General features: G+C 39.4%; 1 protein-coding gene across 1 annotated transcript in view; it reads left to right on the forward strand.

The window, feature by feature from the left end:
• Positions 1-20,318, forward strand: part of CRYBG1 (crystallin beta-gamma domain containing 1) — a 187,396-nt gene that overhangs the window by 48,351 nt on the left and 118,727 nt on the right. The gene's annotated exons all lie outside the window — the stretch shown is intronic.

Genomic DNA, 20,318 nt, shown 5'->3' on the forward strand with positions numbered 1-20,318 from the left:
CCAGACTCTCAGTTTTCAGAGTTCTCCCAGAAAGAAGCCAACAGTGCCCTCTGGATCCATGTATATCCCCAAACTCCAGGGCATACTGGCCAGACCCTCCTAAGAATGCTTCTACCATAGACCCATGGTAGCTCCAGGGCCCAAATTCCATGGCGCGATGAACAGTTATCAGAGGAGGAAGTACTGTCTTTCCTTCTTGCAAGACACTCCTAATTTCTATTTTTTAGTGTTCTTGGGGCATCCCTCACTTGGTTTGCTGCAGTAGGGGGAGAAACACTCTTCCCCCCATGAAGGACTAGAAGGACACCCAAGCATAAGCTTTACTTTGATGGCATCTTTAGTCTCTACTCAGATTTCTAGTCTTATTTTATTTTATTTTTTACTTGTTTAACATTTGTTCATTTCTGAGAGATAGAGAAAGACAGAGCGTGAGCAGGGGAGGAGCAGAGAGAGAGGGACACATGGAATCTGAGGCAGGCTCCAGGCTCTGAGCTGTCAGCACGGAGCCCCACCTGGGGCTCAAATGCATGAACCACAAGATCATGACCTGAGCCGAAGTCGATGCTTAACTGACTGAGCCACCCAGGTGCCCCTCTAGTCTTGTTTTATGTAAGCCTGAGGTAGAAGACAGGGGTTGATTGACTGGTTCTGCCGTATCTTACTAAGCCTGACTCAGGTTCTTCTGATACCTTTCTGCAGAATGTGTTGCCTGCTGTTCTCAAATGTGGGACTTCAGCTGAAATTTTGAGAAAAGGAGGAAATTTATAAATATTTGAATAAATGAGTGTTTATCTCAGAGTGATTTAGAAAGGTAAACAACTCGGGCAACAAGGGGCACCTCGGTGGCTCAGTTGGTTAAGCGTCTGACTCTGGATTGTGGCTCAGGTCATGATCTCTCTGTTCCTGTGTTAGAGCCCCGAGTCGGGTTCTGTGCTAATAGTGCTGACATTGCAGAGCCTGCTTGGGATTCTCTCTCTCTCCCTCTCTCTGCCCCTCCTGTGCTCTCTCTCTCTCTCTCAAAATAAATAAATAAGCTTTAAAGAAAAAGTCACTGGACTGAATCGATAGCTAGATAAGGCAGTAATAATACTATCAAGCATGGAGATTAGGTGCTTAAAACTAACATGATTCACTGCATTCCTGTTTTCAGGAGCTTCATTTAGAAAAGTGGTGTTGTAGTGGAAGGTAGGTAAAGAGTGGGTATTTTGAAAGGCCTTCAAAAGTGGGTGTGACTCACATACCTTAAAGTGCCCGTAGGTATGATCTATCATCAGGAAAATGCCCCAAGCTCTCTCTGGGGGGCCCTCAGAGCAAATCCTGGATCTCCCCCAAGGATATGACCTTTCCCGCATCCCTCTGGGATATTGGATGTCTGTTCTCTCTCAGTTCCCCTGCTCAATGGGGGAGGAAGTGTTTTCCTGCTCCTCTTCTTGATTTCCACACCATCATTCTGCCTGCCTCCTCAGCCCTGTGGAAGTATTTGTCTTTCTCTGTCTGACTTATTTCACTGAGTACAATGCCTTCAAGGTCTATCCATGTTGTTGCAAAAGACAGGAGTCCCTTTCTTTTTATGGTTGAATTACACACACACACACACACACACACACACACACACGTGTTCAGGTTCAAATCCTATGTGTGTGTGTGTGTGTGTGTGTGTGTGTGTGCGTGGGTGAGTGGGTGAGTGTGGGTGGATGATATGTATATCACATTTTCTTTTTTCATTCATCTGGTGGATGCATACTTAGGTTGTTTCCTTGTCTTGGCTATTGTGAATAATGCTACAATGAAAACGGGGTGCAGCTATCTCTTGAAGACAGTGATTTTATTTTCTTCAATGGTACCCCAGAGTGGGATTGCTGTACACAATTCTACACCCAATTCCAATGTGGGGGGTTGGGGTGGTTCCCACATCAGCAAGCAATTCTCCAATACCAGCTGAATGTCCTATAATTCAACTCAGTTCTGACGCTATCTGCCTGAAGAAGGTGTCAGATTCCACAGGTTAAGGGCCGCATCCTACAAGACTGCTCCCACCCACCCCACTTCAGAGCCAGTCAGAAGCCAGAATGTTATTGTGTTTTTGGCCAACCAGCTATAGATTGGAGTTTTCAGTGACTTCCTCCTTGGGTTCAAATAATGTATTAGAGCAGCTCACAGAACTCAGAAAAACATTTATTTTTCAGAGATTTTGTTGTTTGTGTATCGAAACAACAGATTTTCATATGTTGACTTTGTATCCTGGAACTTTACTGAATTCATTTATTGGTTTTAGTAGTTTTTGATAGTCTTTAGGATTTTGTATATAAAGATATCATCTGCAAACCGACAGCTTTACTTCTTCCTTTCCAATTTGGATGACTTTTATTTCTTTTTCTTGCCTAATTGCTCCAGCTGGGACATCCAATGTTATGTTGGATAGGAGCAATGAAAGTAGACACCTTTGTCTTGTTCCTGATCTTGTCAGGGAAGCTCTCAACCTTTCACTGTTGAATGTGATGTTGGCTGTGAGTTTGTTATATATGACCATTATTATGTTGAGATATGTTCTTTTTATACCCAATTTGTCGAGAGATTTTATCATGAAAGGATATTAAATTTTACCAAATGCCTTTTCTGCATTGAGATGATCGTATGACTTTTATCTTTCATTCTATTAGCGTGTGGTATCTTGTATTTACGTTAATTTGTGTATGTTGAACGATCCTTGCATCCCAGGGATAAATCTCACTTGATCATGATATATGATCCTTTTAAGGTTGCTGTTGAATTCAGTTTTTTAATATTTTGTTGACAGTTTTTACATCAATATTCATCAGGGATATTGGCCTGTAATTTTCTTTTTTTGAGAGACAGAGATTGGGCTCATGCGTGCACAAGCTGGGAAGGGGTGTTGGGGAGGGGCAGAGGAAGAGGGAGAGAGAGAGAATCGGAAGCAGGCTCCACACCCAGCTCGAAGCCTGATGCAGGGCTTGATCTCACAACCGTGAAATCATGACCAGAGCCAAAATCAAGAGTCAGATGTTTAACCGACTTAACCACCCAGGGTTAAAACCCTGTAATTTTCTTTCCTTGTAGTGTCCTTATCTGGCTTTGGTATTAGGGTAATGCTGGCTTTGTAAAGTAAGTTTGAGACTGTTCCCTCCTCTTCTATTTTTTGAAAGAGTTTGAGAAGGATTGGTGTTAATTCTTCTTTTAACGTTTGGTAGAATTCACCACTGAAACCATCTGGTTCTGGGCTTTTCTTTGTTGAGAGGTTTTTGATTACTATTTTAATCTTGTAGGAAATATAAGATAAACTAACAAAAGGACAGATGCACATACTGTGTATGAGAAATTTTCCTATATCCTCCCAGAATTATATAGCGTGAATCTGACCAAATCCCCTAGCCGTAATGCAAAAGGATGCTAAATTGCATGCAAAATACTTTGGGTCACTTAAGACCAAAATATGGCTTTTATTTTTAGTTGTTATTACTGTGAGACACTCTCCTCTGTGAACCTAAAAGTATCTGAATAATGAAACTATTTTTCTATTAAAGGTGGAAGCTATTTAGTACATTAAGCAGTTAAATAACTTTCGAGTCAGGCTGGCTAGGTTCAAATCCCACCCTCACAACTTCCTAGCTGTGTAACTTTCAGCAAATTGCTTAAGCTCTTTGAGACTTAGTTTCCTCATCTGTATAAAATGCAGCAATAACACCTATCTCACAGGTGTGTTGTAAGGATTAAATGAGAAAATAGATGTAAAGCACTTAGCGCAGTGTTTGGAATATAGCAATCACCTAATAAAAAGTATTCATTACTATTAAATTACAATTATCTTAAGTGCTTAGTACTACTGGGTTGCTTTTTTATTTGTCTTCCCCTAATGCTCCATTCATTTAAAATAAGATTAAAATTGTTTATATATATATATATATATATATATATATATATATACAATTTTTATTATATATTATTTTTTATATATAAATAACTTTATATATTTATATATTCTGTGACATATATTACTGTTTTTAAAAATCCTCCCTGAATCTTTCTATCCTTTCTAAAGTATATCTGTTCAAATTTCAAATTTCAGACTCCACCTAATAAATTCTTAGAAAAACTGAGTTTTCTGTGGATGATTTCTGTATGAAATGACAAACCATAACATTTTTTAAAAAATGATTTAAAAATATTTTTTCTTTGGGGCGCCTGGGTGGCTCAGTCGGTTGGGCGTCCGACTTCAGCTCAGGTCACGATCTCACGGTCCGTGGGTTCGAGCCCCACGTCGGGCTCTGGGCTGATGGCTCAGAGCCTGGAGCCTGCTTCCGATTCTGTGTCTCCCTCTCTCTCTGCCCCTCCCCCGTTCATGCTCTGTCTCTCTCTGTCTCAAAAATAAATAAAAACATTAAAGAAAAATTAAAAAAAATCTGTTTAAAAATATTTTTTCTTTAACATTTATTTATTTTTGAGAAACAGAGACAAAGTGAAAGAGGGGAAGGGGCAGAGAGAGTGGAGGACACAGAATCCAAAGCAGGTTCCTGGCTATCAGCACAGAGCCTGATGTGGGGCTCGAACCCACAAACCGAGAGATCATGACCTGAGCCGAAGTCGGACACTTAACCGACTGAGCCACCCAGGTGCCCCTAAAAATAGATTTTAGCAGAAGGCTATGTGACTTTATCCTGTTTCGGTTATCAATCACTGCATACCAGCTATCCTGACCTAAACTAACAATCATTTTCTTTGTTCTGATGTTTGGAATTTGGACAGGGCGTGTGGGATCAGCTTGTGCCTGCTCTATGGGCTCTATGGGTCCCACTGAGGCTGGGACTTCTGAGGTGACTTCTTCAGTCACATGCCCGACAGCTCACTAAAACATCTGGGCGCTGGTGAGAACAGTTTTACTGGGGCCTATAGCCAGGAACTCAGTTCTTGCTGTTGATTATGCTCCAAGGTCCTACCCCACATCCCCTCCCCAGGTGGCCTCTCCCCCAGGACAGCTGCACCTCTTATGAGGCAGCTCAAAAGGGGAAAAGAATTGCAAGCGTGCACGTGAGAAGCAGCATGCAGTATCCCGAGAAGGGCATTTGCTGGGGCCGCCTTTGGAGACCAGTTCCCTCAGCCTCCAATGAATATGTTCATCCAGCCTCCTGCCAGTTAGTCTCCTAATCTCGGCTTTGGAACAAACCTCTCTCTAAATAGTCTGCAACCTTCCACAGTGACACGTACACACATTCTTAGGTGAACATGTTAGTTTTTCATTTAATCCAGATACTTACTCCACACAGTCTTTCTAAACTGGAAACATACAGATTCCAAATCATCTTGGAAATTATATCTGAGACATCTCTGAAAGTTGTGGATTATAGGAGCACCTGGATGGCTCAGTCAGATGGGGAGATGGCTCAGATGGGGAGAGGATAACAGGAAACATCTTGGAGAACATTCTATTTGTCCTTGCCTACTGTTCTATTCCTTTAAAATAAGATTAAAAATATATACATATATATGTGTGTGTGTGTGTGTGTGTGTGTGTGTGTGTATTTTTTTTCCTAATTAAAATTAAATAAATCAAAGAGATTTTCAGATTTAGGCCTATATATAAGATTGTGGGTGAATTTTTCCTGTCTTTAAATTTATCTAGGCTTGGGTAAACCTGAGCTTGTGTTATATTATAATTGTCTGATAATATATATTAGAGTTTTGGGAGTATTATTCCTCTTCAATGATGGTTATAAAAGTACAGAAAGAAGACATTCTGCCAAACAAGCTTGTAGGAATTTATAATCCAAACTAGGGGTCAGCAGATTTTGTCTGTAAAGGGCCAGATAGTAAATATTTTAGGAACCATCAACCATCCAGTCTCTGTTGCAGCTGTTTAGTTCTGCCCCTGTAGCACGAAAGCAGCCATAGGGACTTCTGTATTAGGGTCACTATGTGGTTATTCCAATAAAACTTTATTTACAAAAACAACTGGTGGGCCAGAGTTGGCCTGTAGGCCATAGCTTGCTAACCCTTGATCTAAAAGAAAACTATAGAATACTAAATCAGAAGCTTTTATCTAGAATCACAGTGAAAGATAAAAGGTTTACTTTTCTCTCCCAGTTTCATTTTATGGGTTTACTGATCTGTTCTATAAAACGTGTGTAGATAATAAAAAGGAGCCACAGGAAGTATAAAAAGATACAGAACACTGAAGAATGAAGCAGTGAATGGCATCAGGATACCCTTTGGATATTTACACCCTAGCCCCTGTTGAAGTGGAATAAGTGATTTTGAAATTATGCACAGTAGGAAACAAGATAAAATCATTCTCTTGTTAACTTCTGTACTCTCTCTGCCCCCATCCCAATCTAGCTACCACTCCTGCAAAATTACCTTTCAATGATTACTTTTTAATTCTCTGACGAACGTCAAAATAGATGTTGATTGCTTTAAACAGGGTGAAGTTCCCTGTTAGTATTTTTTTTCCCTGCAAATTTTTAAAACAAGTGATATCTTGGAAAATATCCAAGAAAAACTTTGTGCCCCTCATGAGATAATTGACAATAACATGAGGTGTTCCAAAATCTAGGTTGGGAATTATTGTCCTAAGGAATTGGGAAAAAGAAATTGAGACTGGCAGGTAAAATCTGTACATTAATATTTTATTCGATTATGTTAAAAGATCTGTTCCGTCATCTGGGTTTTACCTTCTGCTACTGCCATTCAAAATCCTTATTATTTAGACTTCCCCAAGGAGCCTATTGGGAGTTTTACAACTTTTGTTAATTTTTTTTCATTATAAGACAATATATAACAGTTGTGGAAAATACAGAAAAGAATGTACTCATAATTCAACTAGCCAGAAATGACCAATATTAAGATTTTAATGTATTTCCTTTCCATACGTTCTTGGATATTTAACATAGTTGATATACAATTTTTTATCCTACTTTTCAACTTGCCATTATATCACAAGCTTTACCCAATGATGTAGAGGATAAATGGCATTCTTATAATATGGATGTTCCATAACTTAGTAAATCCTTACCTGAATTAGTTGTTTGCACATTTTGTTGTCATAAATAGCACTGGCATACACATCTTTGTAAATAACTCATTGAAGACTTATTTGATGATTTCCTTATAAACATTTCCTAGAAGTAGAATCACAGGTTATAGATATATTTACATTTTTAAGTCTCTTGATAAGTACTAATAAATAGCTTACTGAAAGACTAAAGCAATTGATATATCCCCCAGTAGTATGTAAAAGCATTGAGCATTATTAATTTAAAATTGTACCTTTTGGGGGCACCTGGGTGGCTCAGTCAGTTAAGCATCCAACTTTAGCTCAGGTGATGATCTCATGGCTTGTGGGTTCGAGCCCCGCATCAAGCTCAGTGCTGACAGCTCAGAGCCTGTAGCCTGCTTCAGATTCTGTGTCTCCCTCTCTCTCTGCCTCTCCCCAACTCATTCTGCCTCTCTCTCTCTCTCTCTCAAAACCAGATAAACATTTTAAAAAATTAAAATTGTGCCTTTTGTTACTTTAATTTGCATATTTTGGTTACTAGTGAGGTTGGGAAAATATATTCATTAACATTTTCTTCCTTTAAAATTTTTTTTTTTTAACGTTTATTTATTTTTGGGACAGAGAGAGACAGAGCATGAACGGGGGAGGGGCAGAGAGAGAGAGGAAGACACAGAATCGGAAGTAGGCTCCAGGCTCTGAGACATCAGCCCAGAGCCTGACGCGGGGCTCGAACTCACGGACTGCGAGATCATGACCTGAGCCGAAGTCGGACGCTTAACCAACTGAGCCACCCAGGCGCCCCAACCTTTTCTTCCTTTAAAAATTATTTCTTTTCCTTTCCCATTTTACTGGGTTTGCTAATATTTTTCTTATATGATTGTATGGTTTCTTTATCCAGTATGACCCTTATGCAATTGTTGGATGTTTTTGTTGAAAATATTTTCTTGGCTTGTTATTGCCTTTCATTTAAAAAAAAAAGTATGAAAAATTAAAATTTTTACTTAGTAACACTATTACCAGTATTTTTCTTTTTTATTTCTTCCGTTGCTTTTAATCTTAAGAAGTTGTTTCTTAACCTATGTTATCTTCTAACATGCCATATTAGGCCTTCTAACTTCTTGGTGACTTGATGTTTTTACATTTAATTCTTTCAGCTACCTGGAATTAACTTTGATATAGAGTGTAACTTTGCCAGGATCTAGGCCAATGCATGGTATAGACACATACGGTCCTCTCTAACTCAGGGATTCCTCCTTAAGTCTCCTGTTGTTCTTGCCTTTACTTCAGGGTTTCTTCCTCCATGAAGCAGCATTTTTCATCTTAGGACTTTTGGTGTCATCTTAGGACTTTGGAGTGTTCTGTGTGGCAAAGTGCATGCATTCTTTTCATTTCTCTTTCTTTCCTCCACAAGGCTTAATAAATCACTCTACTCAGACCAGCCCAGTCCCATATGTCTTTACAGGAGGCTGGCACCTATTATGTTTCATTTAAAAGCTACTCAAAGGAGGGGTGCCTGGGTGGCTCAGTCGGTTAAGCCTCTGATTTCTGCTCAGGTCATGATCTCATGGCTCTTGAGTTCAAGCCCTACAGCAGGCTCTGTGCTGACAGCTTGGAGCCCAGAGCCTGCTTCAGGTTCTGTTGCCTACTCTCTCTGCTCCTCCTCCCCCCGCAAAATAAATAAACTTTAAAAAGAAATTTTAGGGGCGCCTGGGTGGCTCAGTTGGTTAAGCATCCGACTTTGGCTCAGGTCATGATCTCACGGTCCATGAGTTTGAGCCCTGTGTCGGGCTCTGTGCTGACAGTGCAGAGCCTGGAGCCTGCTTCAGATTCTGTGTCTCCCTCTCTCTCTGACCCTTCCCCATCCATGCTCTGTCTCTCTCTGTCTCAAAAATGAATAAACATTAAAAAAAATTTTTTAAAGAAATTTTAAAAAATGAAATAAATAAAACTTACTCAAAGACTCAGTTCCCTAGAAATTTCTTCTCTGAGTTTTTATTGATGTCAGATATACCTGTTATTTCTTCTCTTTGCATTAAACACCCTCTCCCAAAAGCCTTGCTAAAAAACGCACATTCACCTCAGCAGAGTAGCGTACCGTATTAGTGTCCTGTGGCTGCCGTACCAAATTACCACCAAGTTGGTGGCTTGAAACAACACAAATGTATTCTCTCGCCGTTCTGGAGGCTTGAAGTCCATCCTTCCTCTGATGGCTCCAGGGAAGGTCTTTCCTTGCCTCTTCTGTGCTTCTAATTGCTGCCAGCAACCCTTGTGTTTGTTGGTTGGCAGCTACATCTCTCCAGGCCCTGCCTCTGCTGTCGCATAGCCCTCTTCCCTCTGTATCTGCGTGTGTCTGAGTCCTTGTGTCCAGATTTCTCTCTTTTAATAAGGACACCAGTCATTGGATTAGGGCCTACCACAATCCAGTACGACTTCACCTGAATTGAACTAATTACATCTGCAAAGACTCTATTTCAAATACGGTCACATTCTGAGGTTCTAGGGGCACAGGAATTTTCAGAGAACATTATTCATCCCAGTACAGATAGTAAGCGAATAGTTCTTTCCTGTTATTTAGCTTTATTAGATCACTTTTTCTGTTTAACAGTTGATATGGAACCACTAGAAAATCCTGGGATCTGTAGTGAGGAGGCAAAGGGAGAAACCAGCAGAGAGAGCCAAGGGAGGGGTGGCAAATGTCCGATCCTACCCCTTTGCCTATGGCTGGTCCTATAACCAGGTAAATAGTAAATCCACACGTGTTTTGCTTTCACAGTAACTTGCTTGTTGTTGAAGTGGCGAATCCAAGTGTTTAGTTAGGTTGATCAATATCTTCTTTTTCTATTAGTAACACATAAACTACTGGATGGTTAAGTGAAAGGACAAAATGAGTAATCCATTAGAATGATTCAGGTAATGGTTTGATATCAAATCTTTTTGATTTTCAAAAAAACGTATTATATAAATTAATAGTAATTGCAATTATATGATTTTCTCATTTTTGAAGTCCAGTGAATGAGTTGTAACTGCTAAATTTTAGAGGGAGAGAATATACTTCATTTTGATTATTTCTGAAATATGGAGAAACCCTAAGATTCTATTATCTTAACGAGAAGAGAGGATGACAGATTGGGGAATTAATTTTGCTAATAACATCATTTTGATTCTCTTTAGTAAAATGCAATTGCAGAAGCTGGGAAAATGCCAATAGCCTTTTTCTTCCATTATAAATATGGCAAATAAAAATTTTAATGAAATTTATATATCTACTGTTTAATTTTATGAATTGCTCATTTTTGAGAAACGTGTGATATGTCCCACTATTATCTGGCTTATAAAACACAAGTTTAATTCCTTTTGGAAATATTGGCAATATTTAAAAATTTTTATTAAAAGCAGTATGAAGATATATTTAAGTGAAGAAAATGAATATAGTTGTTCTTTTTTTTCTGTTGGCTTGTGCCTGATATCCACGAGTACTGTGAAGGTTGCTACCTTCATCTTGAGGGCAGAAATAAAGATCTCCTGTGTACACACAGAGCTCATTCACTCCCAAGTCCTCATTCTACCTGATGAGATGACACTCCCTAATTTAAAATTCTATTAAACAGGGGCGCCTGGGTGGCTCAGTCAGTTGGGCAACCGACTTCGGCTCAGGTCATGATCTCTCAGTCTGTGAGTTCGAGCCCCGCATCGGGCTCTGTGCTGACAGCTCAGAGCCTGGAGCCTGTTTCAGATTCTGTGTTTCCCTCTCTCTCTGACCCTCCCCCGTTCATGCTCTGTCTCTCTCTGTCTCAAAAATAAATAAACGTAAAAAAATTTTTTTAAAAATTCTATTAAACAAAATAAATAGTTTCTTGGAGTAGACTGTGTTGTGGTTTAGTGACTCAGCTCTTTGTCAGTGCTAGAAGCCTGGATTCTGAATCAGACAGTGCCACATGAAAAAACTTGTTTTATATCATCCCTGATCAAAAAAAAAAAATTTATTTTTATACCCACTGAGTACAGATTATAGGGATAGAAGACAATATGGTTTTTAACTCCTAAAAAGCCCAAAACTGAATTGAGGAAAAGATATATGTTCACCTAATATGAACACTTAACAAATAATGCTAGGTTGAACCTTATTTGACTGGTTTTGACCTATAAAAATGTTACTTCCTAACATTCAGCCTGAAAGTTCACAACCAGTTACTGTCACTCACCTGATTTTTGCATGTCCTTTAGTCCTTTATGTATTGAGAGCAGTTGTGCACAAAGGCCTGTCCGGCACCTCGGCACTCAGCCTAGGGAAGTGTGGGGCCAGTGTTGTTTCCCTTTGAGAACTCTGCATATTTTACATATGCTGTGCCGCCTCTTCTGCCTTCTCTTGTTTCTTTTCAGCTACATTACTTCCACATGTGGGAATTTCCTTTCCTCCTAAGCATATTATCCTCACCTTATTTGTAATACTTTGCTCTCTTCCTCTTTCTTTCCACTCTTAGCCAAAGAAAATCTCTCCCTTCTCCTTCACTTCCTTTCCTTCCTTTTTTTCTTTCTATTCTTTGTGTCACTTTCCATTCTGTTGTGAATCATGATCATGTAGTTGGTGGATGTAAGGCCCAAGAGCAAAAGCTAGTGATACATTTGTAGAGAAGAGAAAACCTTAAGTGTTGCTGTGAAACAACAGTAATCTAGATCTGGTAACAATAAAAGGCCTATAAAGTCACTTTATAATCTCTGAAAAATGATCTGACCATTATCTCTTCTTAATTGAATATGCTTTTTCTCAGTAATCCCTATTCCAAAAAGAAAATAATCTGTCGTTGAGAAAAAGAAATACTATTTCTAAGGCTGTTTTATTACTTTCTTGGTTTTGTTTTTGTTTTTTTGGGTTTTGTTTTGTTTTGTTTTTTTGCTATAGTGTACTATTTTAGCCACATGAAATCAGGTTTTCATGTAGCTTATCTGGAAATCTTACCATCATTTATAATATTGTACTTACTGGATAAAAGGCAGTTACCTTAAAAAAATTTTTTGGAACACAGCTCTTTGGTTAGTTGGGATTTCCTTTAGTATAAAGTGGATACCTAAGGGGGAAAGAAACACAAGATTCATTACAATCAGTGGTGTTGTGGAATAAATGAATTTTGAAATTAGACTTAATAGAATTTGATAGCCAGAGATTGCAAGGAAGTCAGGGGAAAGAATTAATAGGAAAACCAAGCAAAGAATAAATCATGAAGCAAGTTGTGCCTAAGGGAAGAGCAGACAAATCTCTCTGACCACAACTGAGGGAAGAAAGGGCTTGGAGTGGCAGTGGAGTACCCTTTGTGGGGAATTTGGAGTTTGTTGCTAGCATCTCTGTAAGGATTACTTTATCAAACTAGATGGAGAGTAGTGATGACCTCTTTTTGCCTCATACACCTTAGAGGATTTCAGTTCATGGGAGCCAAGAGTAGAAACATAAGTCTATTCTCAGATTCGGCTTGTCATTGTCTTCAGTCAGCAAATCTATATTCCTGATGTGTCTGTAATATGTTTTGCATTATTACTTCTTGTTAGAAATGATTTTTGGGGGGGAGATGCAGAGAGAGAATATTGAGCAGGCCTCATGCCCAGTGTGGAGCCTGATGTAAGGCTCGAACTTACGAGTGTGAAATCAAGACCTGAGCCACCCAGATGCCCCAGCTTAACCTGCTGAGCCACCCAGATGCCCCAGAAATGATTTTTTAAGTTTACGTATTTATTTTGAGAGAGAGAGAGAGCGAGTAGGGGAGGTGCAGAGAGAGAAGGAGAGGAGAGAGAGTCCTAAGCAGGCTCTGCACCACCAGCACAGAGCCCAACATGGGGCTCCAACTCACGAACTATGAGATCATGACCTGAGCCAAAGTCAAAAGACAGATGCCTAACCAACTGAGCCACACAGGCACCCCAGAAATGATTTTTAGTTAGAGTTTTCTTTTGTAACATTAGCACTAGTTAAAGACACTGATTGAACTCATCATTAAATAAATGATGACAATTCTAGTCACTACCAAAGGACGGATTTAGGAGGCCCTTGAGCAACTTTGGTCTCTTATAGAGTTTACATGACTGGTGCAGATGGATGGGGGAAGCCAAAGATGTAATTCAGACAATTATGTACTAATTACCAATCATTTTGCATTAATCATTGAATAACTGCCAGGTATTTGGAAATTGAATAAATCAAACATGATGAAATTGACAGTTGAAATTGGAAACTAATGTAAAAACTAACATCCATAAGAATTATCTTGAAAAAGTGAAAGAAAAATAAAGAAAAAAAGAAAGAAAGAAAGGAAGGAAGGAAGAAACTCATTCTCATATTTTAAAATAATCTCTTTAGGGGCGTCTGGGTGGCTCAGTCGGTTGAGCGTCTGACTTCGGCTCAGGCCATGATCTCGCAGTCCGTGAGTTCGAGCCCTGCGTTGGGCTCTGTGCTGACAGCTCAGAGCCTGGAACCTGCTTTGGATTCTGTGTCTCCCTCTGTCTCTGCCCCTCCCCACTCATGCTTTGTCTCTCTCTCTCTGTCAAAAATAAACATTAAAAAATTTTTTTAATAAAATAAAATAATCTCTTTAGTTTCATATTATCATCAAAGGGCTTTTACTAGAAGCACCATATTGTGTGTGAGAATGTTTAATATGTCTCATAAGTAATATTCAAAGACTAAATCCTCACTTCTAGGTTTATAAGATGTATAGAACAGTGTATAGTAAGAATCTATTGAGTAGAGCCTTTAAATCTTGGAATTATGGCTGTGAGAATTTTGAGAGTACTTGATTTGTAGGAAAAGGAGATTATTTGTGAGTTCAGGAAATACAGTAAATGGTAAAAACTTTTGATACAAGGAACAATTACACAATTATTTTGAAACTTTTTGCTTCTAAAGTTGCTATAAAGTAATAATGCTTGTAGCAATGTAAGCATTATCAAAGCTCAAGCTTGGTAAAGATAATTTTCTCTGAGTGCCTGGAAGGATTAACGAAATCAGACAAGTTTGGTGCCAGGTTCTTTAGGGACCCTAGAGTTTCCTAGACTCTTACTAATCATAGTTGGCACCAGAGTCATTTTTGGACTATTGAGCTAGGTGGGGCGAAGGTAAATAAAGGAAGCAGATGATACATATAAAGGTGCTATAAAGTCAACTTCAAAGTGTGTGACATCACCATAGACTTCTGGAAAATAACAACAGATGGACCAGCCTAGCTGCAACTATTGTGGTTAGGAAGAGGTGCTTTTGAACCAAAGCTTTATACAGACATTATTTGAAATAGTCACGACAGCACAGGCTCTGCAAGCAGCTGCTGTAGTTATGAGTCAAACCATCTTTGCAGAAGGGGCTTCGTATTGACTCACCCAGTAAACCCTAGCTGAACATCTGTGATGTGACAGATGTGGTTATATGCCATGGCAGAAACAGAGAGAACCAGACACTTGAACTCCATGAGGAACTTACTCTCTGAGATAAAAGAACTTACTCTGTGAGAGAGGCATCGATGATTATAATGAAACTACAAGATAGCAAAGCTGCCTGTAATGTAGGGTGTGTAAGGGAGCTATGTTTGGAAAGATGGACTGCATCCAGAAGATGGAAGAGCTTGAATATGGGGCTATTGTGAACATAGTGCTGACCCATCTAATAGTTTTGAAATAAGAGAATACATCAGAAAGATCAATCTATAGTATTAGAGCAGGTTAGGGGATACAGGAGAGAAGGTAGCAGAAGATAACTAGAAAACTTTCTAAATTGAAGAGATAATGAAGTTGGGGACTAGGATAATGAATGGTCAATTGAATGGACAAGGGTAGATGGCTGTCATTCTGGTGACGTGGAAGCAACACGTTTCATATATTTATACCCCACCACTTCCTCCTCCAAGGGATTTGTGGTAGTTTCTATCCAATTAGCGATGTAAGTAGGTGAAGATGAGAAAACTAAAGGAATAATAATGTGATAAGACCTGAGAGATCATTACTTTACAGAAGTGTACATTCATGAAGTTCTATATCATTACTAAAATTGACTCATGATCAGATGCACAGTCTACATTGTCTGAAAGGCAGCAAGCAAGGAAAAGAAAAGGTATTTTGGCATTTAAGAATGAGAGAAATTTCTCCCTTCAGGCCCCATAGAGAAACTATTAAGTAGGATGTTGGCTAACACCCTTCTCAGCTTCCCTGCAGTGCATCCAACAGAGGCTCTTACGTGCTTGTGTCTTTAGTGTCTCTCAAAGCAAGTCAGGTGTGGTGACAAAGGGCCCCTTGACCAGTAATCAGAGATGGGGTGATGGGAGAGGAGAGCCCAGGGATGACTCCCCAGTGTTGCCTCTGATGATTTAGGGTTGGTTTTCTACACTTGTAACATATAATCATATTCTGCCAGGCTTCCTGCTCCTTGCCTTCCCCGTGGTAATATAATCACCACTAGCTTTGTTTTGTGTTGCAAAAGATAGCAATTTTAAAAACTCTCTCTTGCATTATTCATTTGTTATTTATAAGCTTAGGAAGGTCATTAGACAGTCTTTCTTTGGGGATTATATATGCCCTCAAAAGAAAAGCTACATTTGCTCTTCTCTGCCATTAGATTATAGGAACTCAGGTAGCCTTAGGAGGAAAATACCAGCAATCAAGAAACCTTCTTTCATATTTTAACAACAAAACTTGTCCAACTTGAATGTTATAAAGAGAAGTTGAAAAAAATACCATGATCTTCAGCTCCTCTAAATGAGAGCATGTGCAATCATGCATGAAACATGAGTCTCCTAATGAACCTGAGCCCTTCCTTGAGACACAGACCTCAGTTCCTCAGTTCTCCTGGGGTTTGGGACAGTTGTTCCCCCAGGTTTTTTTGGTCCCCTGTCCTCTTGGCTCTTGCCCAGAATGAGATGTTTCCTTCCTCTGGGAACATCAACAATAAAGCTAAACCTTGCTGTGCCCAGCCTGGTTCTGGGTGGCTTCATGGTTTATTAATCATGGAGAGTGATTCCAAATGACCAAAATGTACATATTATTAGTTCTGAGATAGCTTGGTTAAATTTCACATACCCTGTAGTATCCAAAGTCTAGATTTCACAAAATGAAATTATTATGGCAAAGGTCCCCAGCCTTTGTTGGAGAGATGATCTGCATTCCAGTCGTCAGATAGGAGGGGAACTTGGACATTCTGCCCCACACAGCATATTGGTAGATGGCCCCAAGCTTTCAAGCTGCCATTTAAAACATTGAGGGGCCCAGGGGGGTAAAGGCTGATTGGACTAAAATGTTACTTTTTATTAAAAGAGAGAGAGAGAGAGAGAGAGAGAGAAGACTGCTCTTGTGCAACCAGTAGATGGCAGAGTTTCCGCATTAAAAGCTATTAACCATTTGCTGAGCTCAATACCTACATTAATGTTGGAGTATTCTTTGTATTGCTAACACTGAGGATGTTTTGGATTTTTAAAACTTGAATGAACATAGAAAATTATATTTATTTCTCCATCCAGCTGGGGATTTTATGATCATGAAACTCATCTGCAGAGAATTTGAGATTAGTCTCTGAACTGGGAGTCAAGTGGGTTATGTACTCCCATTTTTGCCATTCTTGTTTCTATATCATTACACAGTTGAGACTGATAAATATTCTAGCTCCAGCGTAACATCCATATGATACCCAGTGAGGTATTATGCAGGAAATGTTAACTGGCATTCATATGCATGATTAAAATAACTGGTACTTACTGAGCACCTAGTATGTGCCAGTACTAAGCTAATGAGCAGTAGCTAATTTTTATGAGCATTAGCTGATTTAATTCTCATGACAGTCTGGTTATTATGCCCATTTTGCAGATGAGGAAGCAGAGGCTTAGAGAAGTCAAGTAACTAGCCAAGGTCACATAACCAATCGCTAGCCTGGTATGACTTGAAATCTGAGTGTATGCCATAGCTATATTTCATCTCCTCTTCAGCTGAGAAAAATAGAAGTCTGCATACAGCATTGCTTCCGAAAGAAAAACCCATTCTGTAAATTTAAAACACTCCGTTTCCAAGGTAAATATATACGTTTGTCTGTTTGTTTTGAAGATAGGACAGATTTACATAGCCTTATGCTGACACTGTCATTTGCCTCTTTGTGAGCCTTGGCATAGAAGTCAGACTTCCGGTTCCATGCACATGGGTAATCAGCAGGCCCACTGTTCTGTCAGCCTCATGGTTTCTCAGAGCCATTGTCTCTTCAAATCTGCAATGCGGGACTGCACCGGGTAATCTTTAGGGCCTTTTCAAGTCTAGAATGATCTGGTGGTATGTGTCCATAATCTGAGTTGCTCAGGAAATGGTAGCTCTCTACCATTTAGCAATTGCAGCAAAAAAAAAAACCAAAACCAAAACAAAACAACAACAACAAAAAAACCCAAAAGCTACACATACTATTAGCTTGTTCATGAATTAAAAGTTTTCTCTCTTTGTTCATGGCCAGAAAACTTATGTAGCCATACAACCACAGCCTTGATTCAGAAGAATGATTCTAATATCTGGTGTTTTAAACTCTCATGAGGAAATAATTCAGTGCAGCTGGAAATCCCTTCAGTAACTTTGAAATCATGGCTCCAAGGCCTAGCAGAACACAGTAAGAATTCTTTGAGTAGACAATAGATGGCAGTACAGCATCAACTTATACCCTGTAGTTAAACCTAAACCTTTAGTTTTGTGTCACATTTTATTATTTTTCATGTACATTATCTTTGAAGCAAGAATTATTAGATAAAGAAACTCATTTAACTTGCTTTTTATTGGGATACATGTATTAAAATGCTTGAGCAACAACTTGATGGAGTAGACGAAATTAGGAAAACATGAAGCAGAGTTCTAGGAAGCAAATGAGACTTACACTTCATGGGCCACTCCCAAGGCTTCAGGAGAGGCCCTAATGTTATAAATTTTGAAAAAGTAAGATGCCTTGTTACCTTTCTCTTAAAGAGGGTCTCTCAAATTATATAAGCTTCAAGCCTCACAAAGCTTGGATTTGTCTGGAAATAGCCATGTGGTTTTTAACGTAGGAAAGGGTAGACAGTCTTGCCATTATTAATTTTATACCAACTTAATCTCCAGGGAAAAGGGCACTCTGGTTTCTAAAACCAAGCCAAATAAAAAGGAAACAGAGAGAGTAACTGGATGAGCTGGCACGTATTCCACCTATTTATGAGTCTCAGTAAAATGAAAGACTTAACACTGAAACTCTTTAATTTCTGGCAACATATCTTAGCTAAAATAAGGAAAGTACAGATTATAATTAGCAAAGTAATAAATTATTTTCTGCTAAACCTCCAGACCGGTATGACAGTGTTTAGGGGATTTTATTTTATTTTGTCTTATTTTTTTTTTTTAACCCAAGAGATGTTGTCCTTAATAAGAGACCAGTATTCACAAAGAAAATTGTACTTCATTTACAAATCTTAAATTTCTCACCAAAGAGCCAAGCTTAGCCTTTCCTATGACTAGCCATAGCCTACTCAGGAGTTAAACTAAAATTTACCCTTTAGGAAAGAAAAAAAATAACCTTTCCGATTGACCTTTTGTGTTGCAAACACTTACTAAGGTTGGCTTTTAGGTTAGGGAGATTTATCTGCATCTAGCTCCATATGCAACTATTATTTAGAATTAATAGCGCCCCTTTAATGAGCATCTTGTTTACCAGGTCTTAATATCCTTGAGGGCAGAATGTCACTTTGTTCATCTTATGCACTTTGACACGTGACACAAAGCAAAAGATGTACAAATGCTTGCTGAAAGAATGAATGCTAGATGCTGTTAAGAAGTTACCATAGGAGGGCACCTGGGTGGCTGAGTCAGTTAAGCATCAGACTTCAGCTCAGGTCGTGATCTCACAGTTTGTGGGTTCGAGCCCCGCATCAGGCTCTGTGCTGACCGCTCAGAGCCTAGAGCCTGCTTCGGATTCTGTGTCTCCCTTGCTCCCTGCCCCTCCCCCACTTGTGCGTGCCACACATGCTCTCTCTCTCAAAGCATAAATAAAAACATTAAAAAAAAATAAAAATGAAAAAAGGTCTTAGGAACCTTCTGGCATGATTCTAAGTCTACTATTTCTGTGTACTATATCGTGAAGATTGGTTTCAGCAGACACACTTGTACAATAAATTTCCTATGAGTACAAGGTCTGTGTCTGACACTCTTGAGAGGAACTAGAAATGCTTGTGGGGTAGCCTGAGCATCTGGGGTTAGGTGAGAAGCTGTCCTGAAGTTGACCTCTGCTTGTGAAGCCCTCCCAGCCCACACATCCTGTGGCCTTCTTTATCTCCCAACCAAGTCCTTTAGCCAAGTTTGAAATAATGGCACCTGTGATCAGGTGCACAGCCATACTGCCTGTATCTGGGTCAGGAGGAAAGAGAAGTCAGCCAATACATCCTCATCCTCCTCCCCTCAAAGGAAGGTTGGGGGTTATTGGCTGTGCTACAAACACTCAGCATTTCCTGTTTCAGAAATACAGGTGAAGCACCCACCTTCCCTGGACTATCTATCTGTAATAGCCTCCCCTTCTTCCAGCGATTGAGAAACTAGACCTACCTTCGATTTCTCCTGTGAATTATTAAAGCCTTGGATTTCCCTTCATTAGCATTCTTCATGCAAAGCCCTTATCCTGCTCCAGGATCTTTAGTCTTAATAATACGGTTAAGAAATATATCAACCCTTGTATCACTTAGGATGCTCAATTGCAGATAATAGAGAGCACCTAACTCAAAATGGCTTAAACGATAGAGATTTTATTATGTACCATAACAAGAACTCTAGAGCCAGGACAGGTCTAAGATTGGTTAATTCAATTGCTCAGCAATATATTTGAAGACTCAAGCTCTTATATTTTTGTCCCGCTTTCTCCTCCATCTATTCTCCATAGGCTAATGCCACTCATGGTCCTAAAGTGGCTGTCACATTCATCATGTGCAGGCATGACACTGGTCTGCAGGGAAGAAGAGCTATTTTTTTCTGTAAACCTTCTTTTCAGAGAAAGACCTTCGACTGATTCTTTCAGCAGACTCCCTTACATCTCATTGGCCAGACTTGAACCAGATAAGTCAGGCAAAGTGCAATCTGTTTAGAGGGTCAGAGAGACATAAATCAATGGGGTAATATCAGCAACAGAGATATGTGTGGGTATATACCTAAAACAGTTACTGGTGAGGGGAATGGGACACCAGGATCAGACCAATCATATTTGACTACTGAGCCAGAAGCGGCTTTCTTTGAGGCACATGGAGGATGGATATCTGAACAAAATCAGGGTTATTAGCAAAGAAAAAGTACATGTGTGTGTTGGTGG

The sequence above is a fragment of the Panthera uncia genome (genome assembly GCF_023721935.1).
Source record: "Panthera uncia isolate 11264 chromosome B2 unlocalized genomic scaffold, Puncia_PCG_1.0 HiC_scaffold_24, whole genome shotgun sequence".
Classification (NCBI taxonomy): domain Eukaryota; kingdom Metazoa; phylum Chordata; class Mammalia; order Carnivora; family Felidae; genus Panthera; species Panthera uncia.